This window comes from Limulus polyphemus, unplaced genomic scaffold (genome assembly GCF_000517525.1).
Source record: "Limulus polyphemus unplaced genomic scaffold, Limulus_polyphemus-2.1.2 Scaffold6660, whole genome shotgun sequence".
NCBI lineage: Eukaryota > Metazoa > Arthropoda > Merostomata > Xiphosura > Limulidae > Limulus > Limulus polyphemus.
Window position 1 is genome coordinate 19,106 of NW_013672270.1, and position 7,514 is coordinate 26,619.

At 33.8% G+C, this 7,514-nt stretch overlaps 1 long non-coding RNA gene across 3 annotated transcripts; it reads left to right on the forward strand.

Annotated features, from left to right (window-relative positions):
- The first annotated feature begins 11 nt into the window (after positions 1-11).
- Positions 12-3,724, forward strand: LOC111089572. Of its 3 annotated transcripts, none has more exons than XR_002613814.1 (3): positions 12-533; positions 1,248-3,025; positions 3,205-3,724. It is a non-coding gene; the product is annotated as an uncharacterized LOC111089572 (long non-coding RNA). The 3 variants fall into 3 exon arrangements; XR_002613813.1 differs by having other exon boundaries at positions 15-533; positions 1,248-2,606; positions 2,847-3,724; XR_002613812.1 differs by having other exon boundaries at positions 16-533; positions 1,248-2,547; positions 2,668-3,724.
- Positions 3,725-7,514: the final 3,790 nt, after the last annotated feature.

Consider the following 7,514-nt stretch of genomic DNA (forward strand, 5'->3'; position numbering starts at 1 on the left):
AAGAACTATAACATAGCTAGAATTTTTAGCGAAAGTTGTCGATCAATAACTATAACAGAGTTAGAATTTTTAGCAAAAGTTGTCGATCAATAACTATAACAGAGTTAGAATTTTTAGCAAAAGTTGTCGATCAATAACTATAACAGAGTTAGAATTTTTAGCAAAAGTTGTCGATCAATAACTATAACTGAGGACTGTTTACTTCTATCAAGAATCAGTTTGTCATTGTTCAGTAAGTTAACATCTTGTGAAGTGTGAAAACTTAGGGCCTGGTTTGAAGGATGCTATCTTCCATAACGTTGTTCTACACATAGAGCATGTGACAGGAAGTTTCTGCCACAAAGAATTTAATGTATTAGTATGTTTTAAGAAGGTGACATTTGTATAGAGTGTTTGCTTTCAGGAAGTTCCCTGCCACCCAAACCCTGGCTAGGACTGGAACACATAAACAAGGCACCTAAAAGATCTCGATGTAACTACTCGGAAAAAGCTATCAAGATCCATAACTGAGTGAGATATAGTGACCTCTTGATGTGAGTATATGTATTAAAATGATGTAGCTAAACATATAGCTATTGTATCCCACAGTTGTTTGAAGTATTTGAGTTGTACAGTAAAACAGAAAGAAGTTAATATAATAGAGTGGTTAGTGTTACTGTAAAAAAAAAAAAAAAATTGAAGAGATGTTAAAGTGAGATAAGTGATAATACCTGGTTACTTTTTACGTCTATCATCCCCCAGTGGCTTGGCGGTAAGTCTGAAGATTTATGTTGCTATGATACCCATGATGGGCACAGTACAGATAGCCCATTGTGTAGCTTTGTGCTTAACAACAAACAGATATCTTTATCAGTTTTAGAAACTGCTGTGTAGAATATTAATTCAGTGGTAATTGGTGTTTAAATTGTTAATAGCTGCTACTCTAAGTGGTAGCTGTATCTTTTAGTTGTTAATAGTGTTAAAATGGTAATACCTAACTGTATGTAAGGAGATAAAAGACATAACATGTATGTATTTGAGACGAACTAGTATGTTTAACTGAACTTTTGCAATTAGTGTATGTTTTATTATTTTTTTGTAAGTACTTCCTAATTTTTTGTCCAGTTTCTTATCTTCCCATATGATGTAAAATTAAAGCAGTTCTGTGTATAAAATAGATAATCGGAGTTGGAGAAACAGGAATTTCTAGAGCAAGAGCTTGATCAAATAATATTGATAGAAATGAAGTTCTTGGAACTCTGTTGCAGATGTCCAGCTTCTAGATCTCCCACAATCAGCAGATTTGCTCTTGATCCGAGAGGTCCCTGTCTCAGCCAGCACTCAGGCCTGGTTTTGTGTGTACAGTGTGGGGAGAGTGAAATTATATGTCTAGTTTTTTACCTGAATCCTTGGCTGCTAGAAGTACCCTACTAATCAAGGTTCAGACCTACATAGCTTGATTCCAGGCCAACCCGTTCAATTATGTTTTGTTTGCAAGCTGCTATTTCCCATCAAATTCCCTCTTAATGTTAAAGGATATTGAGGACTTCAGTGCTGTAGGTGATAGTGAACGTTGAAATGGCGAGACCGGGTTTGTACAGTGGAATTACTCGGCACTAAATGTGTTAAGTCATTTTAATATTATAGTGACTATTGTATGAAATTTTTGAAAATAAAAATTAATCCTGTAAAATGTCATTATTTTCGTTAGTATCGTAATCTCACAATTTTCACGTATCAATGAATTAGTTTTGAATACTGTTGATGTATTGCTTTAGAAAATGCCAGTAAAAGAAGTTATAATTTATATCACCTGTTACCTGTGCTAATAACTGTTGTATATTGACAAAAAGTCTGTGTGAATGTTTACACATTTTCACTCATGATGTCAGACTTACCTGTTGTACAGAGATAGAGTTGTACACGTTATCAGTGGTTTTCTTTTGATTAACCTGACTGTTTCATGGATTATAATTGATAGCTGTACTTTCATATTACAAACTAATGGTGGATATATTAACGTTTAGGTAGCAACAAAATTGTATGAGAGTATTGTCCCACAGTAAGGATAATTTCTTTCTGGACTTTTGGAGGTCCAAACAGTTACATTATTTATAAAAAAAATCCTTGAAAGGCTGAAATTTTCATTCTAGTTTACTGGTTTCTATTAATTATATAATGTTTGTGGAAATGAATCTTGTATTAAAACAAAAAAGTTGTCACATAAAGAATAAAAAACATGTTTTAACCATCAGTATTTGTGAACTGGACCTGTTGGGGGTCATGTTTTAGCTGTAATGTAAACATTATTGCTCAGTAGATCAGGCTAGCATAAGAATTCTAAGATAATTATATGAATGTGCCTTTGTATGTTATTTTTCAACAGATCAGGTGTGACTGTTACGTCACTGTGTTCTGGACAGTACAATATTGTTCAACAGACCAGACAGGTACGACTGTTACAACACTGTATTCTGGACAGTACACTATTGTTCAACAAATTAGGCAGGTGTGACTGTTGCAACACTGTGATCTGGACAGTACACTATTGTTCAACAGACCAGACAGGTGTGACTGTTAAAACACTGTGTACTGGACAGTACACTATTGTTCAACAAATTAGGCAGGTGTGACTGTTGCAACACTGTTATCTGGACGGTTTGTTATATTGTTCAACAGATCAGACAGGTGTGACTGTTAAAATACTGTATTCTGGACAGTACACTATTGTTGAACAGATTATGTAGGTTTGACTGTTGCAACACTGTTATCTGGACGGTTTGTTATATTGTTCAACAGATCAGACGGGTGTGACTGTTAAAACACTGTATTATGGACAGTACATTATTGTTGAACAGATTATGTAGGTGCGACTGTTAAAACACTGTGTACTGGACAGTACACTATTGTTCAACAAATTAGGCAGGTGTGACTGTTGCAACACTGTTATCTGGAAGGTTTGTTATATTGTTCAACAGATCAGACGGGTGTGACTGTTAAAACACTGTATTCTGGACAGTACACTATTGTTGAACAGATTATGTAGGTGCGACTGTTAAAACACTGTGTACTGGACAGTACACTATTGTTCAACAAATTAGGCAGGTGTGACTGTTGCAACACTGTTATCTGGAAGGTTTGTTATATTGTTCAACAGATCAGACGGGTGTGACTGTTAAAACACTGTATTATGGACAGTACATTATTGTTGAACAGATTATGTAGGTGCGACTGTTAAAACACTGTATTCTGGACAGTACACTATTATTCAACAGCTCAGACAGGCGTGAGTGTTACAACACAGTGTCCTAGATTTACCCATATCTAGTCAGAACTAAGCACCATTGATCAAATTCTGGCTAGATACCACCTACCTTAGAAACAGGCTGTACTAAATAGAAATGTTTCAATCGAGTTACTTGGTGATAAAAGCTACCTTATTTTTTCTAAGCTGTAAGGAATAGTTTATACAGTAGTGGTGTGCACCAAATGCGAAGCCTGTTATCATATTGTTTAGGTCATCTTTGTCTCATTATTTCCAATAACATGGTTAAGAACTGAGATGACAATTGAAGGTGACCGCAACATGATCTGTGGTGTAAAAATTCTAGCGTGTTTCTTACGGAAAGATGAGCCTAATTTCACAATCCTTATTTTACTGTTTGAGAGAGAAAGTGTATGTATTTGATGTAGATAGTCTGCAAAATTATCTTTTTAAATAAATTTAACATAAACCACCAGGAAACATGAGATTTAATTTATTGCTCACTACATGATGAAATCCTGACTTTTCTCAGAAATCATTCAAACTTAATGAATTAGACAATGGGATATGAAACTTCATCTCATTTGAGAAAACATCAGATTTATTGTATTAAGTATTGAGTACTGAAACTTAAGTCTTACCAGAATACATCAGATTAATGTGTTAAATACTGAACAATGAAACTAATCTTTTTTTACCACAAAAATCTCAATTTAATGTATTGAATACTGAACAATGAAACTAAGCCTTTTTTACCACAAAAATCTCAATATAATGTATTGAACACTGAACAATGAAACATATCTTTTTTTACCACAAAAATCTCAATTTAATGTATTGAATACTGAACAATGAAACTAAGCCTTTTTTACCACAAAACTTCAGATTTAATGAATTGAATACTTAGCAATAACACTAAACTTTTTTCCACAAAACATGAGATTTAATGAATTGAATACTTAGCAATAACACTAAACTTTTTTCCACAAAACATGAGATTTAATGAATTGAATACTTAGCAATGAAACTAAGCTATTTTGCCACAAAACATCAGGTTTAACATATTAAGTCAGTATTAACTAGTTTTTTTGTTTTTTTTACCAGAAAACATAAAATTTAATATATTAAATACTAAATGATGAAACTTGGTCTTCTTTTTTGCATATAAGAGATTTTTTCAAGACCAATTCTATTTCATTTATGAAATTGTTTAAATTTTTGATTTTGATTTAAAATGAGTTTGGTTTAAAAAAAAACCTCAGTTTTAAGTTTGAAATGATTTTGAAACTCACACGACTCAGCATGAATTTCAAATAATTTCAGTTTGAAACTGTGTGTATTTGAAAAGGTCAAAAAGTTGACCAAACTAAGAATATTTCAGAGTTAGTCTGCACGGAGTCACAAAATGATAGAAACCTTGATTTATGACATAAACAGGAGTGGATATTCTCTTGTATCTTTTATTTATGATCTCGACACTTTGCTTTGCCCTAAAATTTTTAAATTGAAAACAGTGGGCTGTTCTAGTTAATATTGGATAGCTGAAGTCCACACATGTGGAGATGTCTTAACAAACTCTGGACAGCAGTGTAAAGGATAGCAAAGACAAATGCTGCCACCAGAGTGCACCACCCTTGGGCATTACATCTGAGAGCTGTGACTCCAGAGAAATTATTCACGTCCAAGTAAACTTGCAGCAGAACCAGAAACACTGTGGTGATGTTGGTCTGCTATTCTCTAGGATGTTTAAGGAGGGAGGTAAACAATGGTGTCACATATTGTGACATGGCCTTTGACCCGACCAGTTAAAGCAACTGGTGGATGACCTAAAGAAAAGTAATTCAGGATACATCATATTGTATAAAGAAACAACCACTGGTTAAGATGTGAAGAATTTTCATGTAATTATGAGATATTGGTCAGAAACTCAAAACTAGTTTTACAATTTGGCCTTTACTTTTCATCATGCTAAAAGAAAGAATTTTAGGGAAAAATCATGCATTTCTTAAAAGCAGAAATAACCATCCCTCTGAGGCTTTTTTTGTAAATGTATCAAGTGATGACCTTTAAGATAGCCTTGAAGATATTTTCATGCCCTGCAACCTCCATGTAATGGGTAATGCACTTAGAGCTGGCCTAGATGTAGACAGAATATGACGCAAAGATCTTGCCTACAAACTATATAATTTTTTTAAAAGATGCCTTAGAAAATGGAGGGTTTTAGTAAAATAAACTAGAACTTGAATCTCGATCTCATTTTAGTACTACCAAAAAAAGGGGCGGGGGTGCCACAGAGAAATATTTACTGGTACCTCTCCCAGAAAAGGGCAGGTTAGAGCAACTATTTTCCAAGAGTGAAGGTACCACTGTCAAAGAAGATACATTATTGGTTTAACCAAAATATGCTTTGTCCATTGGTAATCTGCTACAAAAGTCCTCGTACTTTTCCCAGACTTATGCTTATCTTTTTCGTCCTCTACATGATGGGCTCACAAAGCATATGTAAAGGAATATAATATTGTCCTTTCCCAAACAATCAGTGTTGTTTTATCAGGACTGTAAATCTTAACCCTGTTTCAATTCTGTATTCCCAAGCACCACTCTTATGTTTGTTCTTCAGTCTCCTTAAAAACCATCTTTTCAGTTCTATAATCAAACAGGTGATAGCAATGCCTATGTAGGGATGACAGGCACCTATCAAAGAAATCAAAACTGTGGGAGGTGGAGCTCATCACAGGTGAGTGGAAATTGTATCACATTTATATAGTCTTGCATAAGTTTGTCCCATGGAAATGTTGATGTTTAAAGATCACTGTCTGACAATAAGAACAGAATTTCCAAATATATACCCATCAGCATTTTCCTACTGTGTCTGTGAGAATAGAAATAGGAGTTACAACTAAGCAGGTTATCCACAAAAATAGTAACTACAATAACTTCTGTTAACAGGAAGGTTTTCTTATTTTGTATTTCTAAATATGACCGTTCCCTGTTTTTTAGATAAAACCCTATGTTTATGCTAAGCAATGAAACCTTGTCTTTTAGTAGAAAACGTTGTATTTATTGTATTACTAAGTAATGAATTGAGATCCTATTCAAAAAGAAAAAAAATTCAATTAATTAAATGCCAATCAATAAACCCAAGTCTTTTGTTTAAAAAACAAAACAAGATTTAATGTATTAAATAGTGAGTATTGAACCCAGGTTTTAAGAAAACAAGATTTGATTTATTAAATACTGAGCAATAGACCCAGGGCTTCTGCCAAAAGAACAAGAATTAATGTATCAAATACTAAACAATGAACACAGGTTTTATGCCAAAAAAACAAGTTTTAATGTATTAAATACTGAGTACTGAACCCACGTTTTGTGCCAAAAAAAAACAACAAGTTTTAATGTATTAAATACTGAATATTGAAACCAGGTTTTATGCCAATAAAAAACAAGATTTAATGTATTAAATGCTGAATATTGAAACCAGGTTTTATGCCAATATAAAACAAGATTTAATGTATCAAATACTGAGTAATGGAATTGGGTCTTTCCACCCCATTTTGTTTTCTCTGAAAACTTTAATGGATTAACCTTGAAGTCGGTAGTCGATTGTACAGAAATTAGAGGCTGTTCTGGTCACCACGATATCCAACAAACAAAATAATAAAAAACTTCTTTTCAACGATAACTTAGTATTAGAGCTTTTGAACGATACAACTTTTGTGCTCACCGGTTCTGTTGCAGAGAAATCTTCGTTTGATATGAGTTCTTTCTCCCGTTTGTGTGAAGATTTTGACGAAAGTCCATTGTTTTTGAAAATTAATTTACCTGTTTTCATTGCTTAATCCTCAATTAGTCGCGTGGTAAAATGGAACATGTGTGGTCGCATAGGTTGAATATGACCACAATCTATAACTTTGCAAAAACCTACAATTGTAGAATACTGAGGAAGACTGAAACATGGACAGACACACAAGTAAGGAAGTTACTTTGGGCAGGGCTAAGTAAAGTGCCATCTATCACATAATAGTTAATTAAAGAAATTGCATAGGGTCATAATGACCCCACGCGACTAATTGAGGGTTAGCTAGTCAGTACGCCAGGAAAATGTACAAAAGGTTTATTCTAGTCTCGCACCTGAAAAATGTACAAAAGGTTTATCCTAGTCTCACACCTGGAGAATGTACAAAATGTTTATGCTAGTCTCACACCTGGAGAATGTACAAAAGGTTTATGCTAGTCTCACACCTGGAGAATGTACAAAAGGTTTATCCTA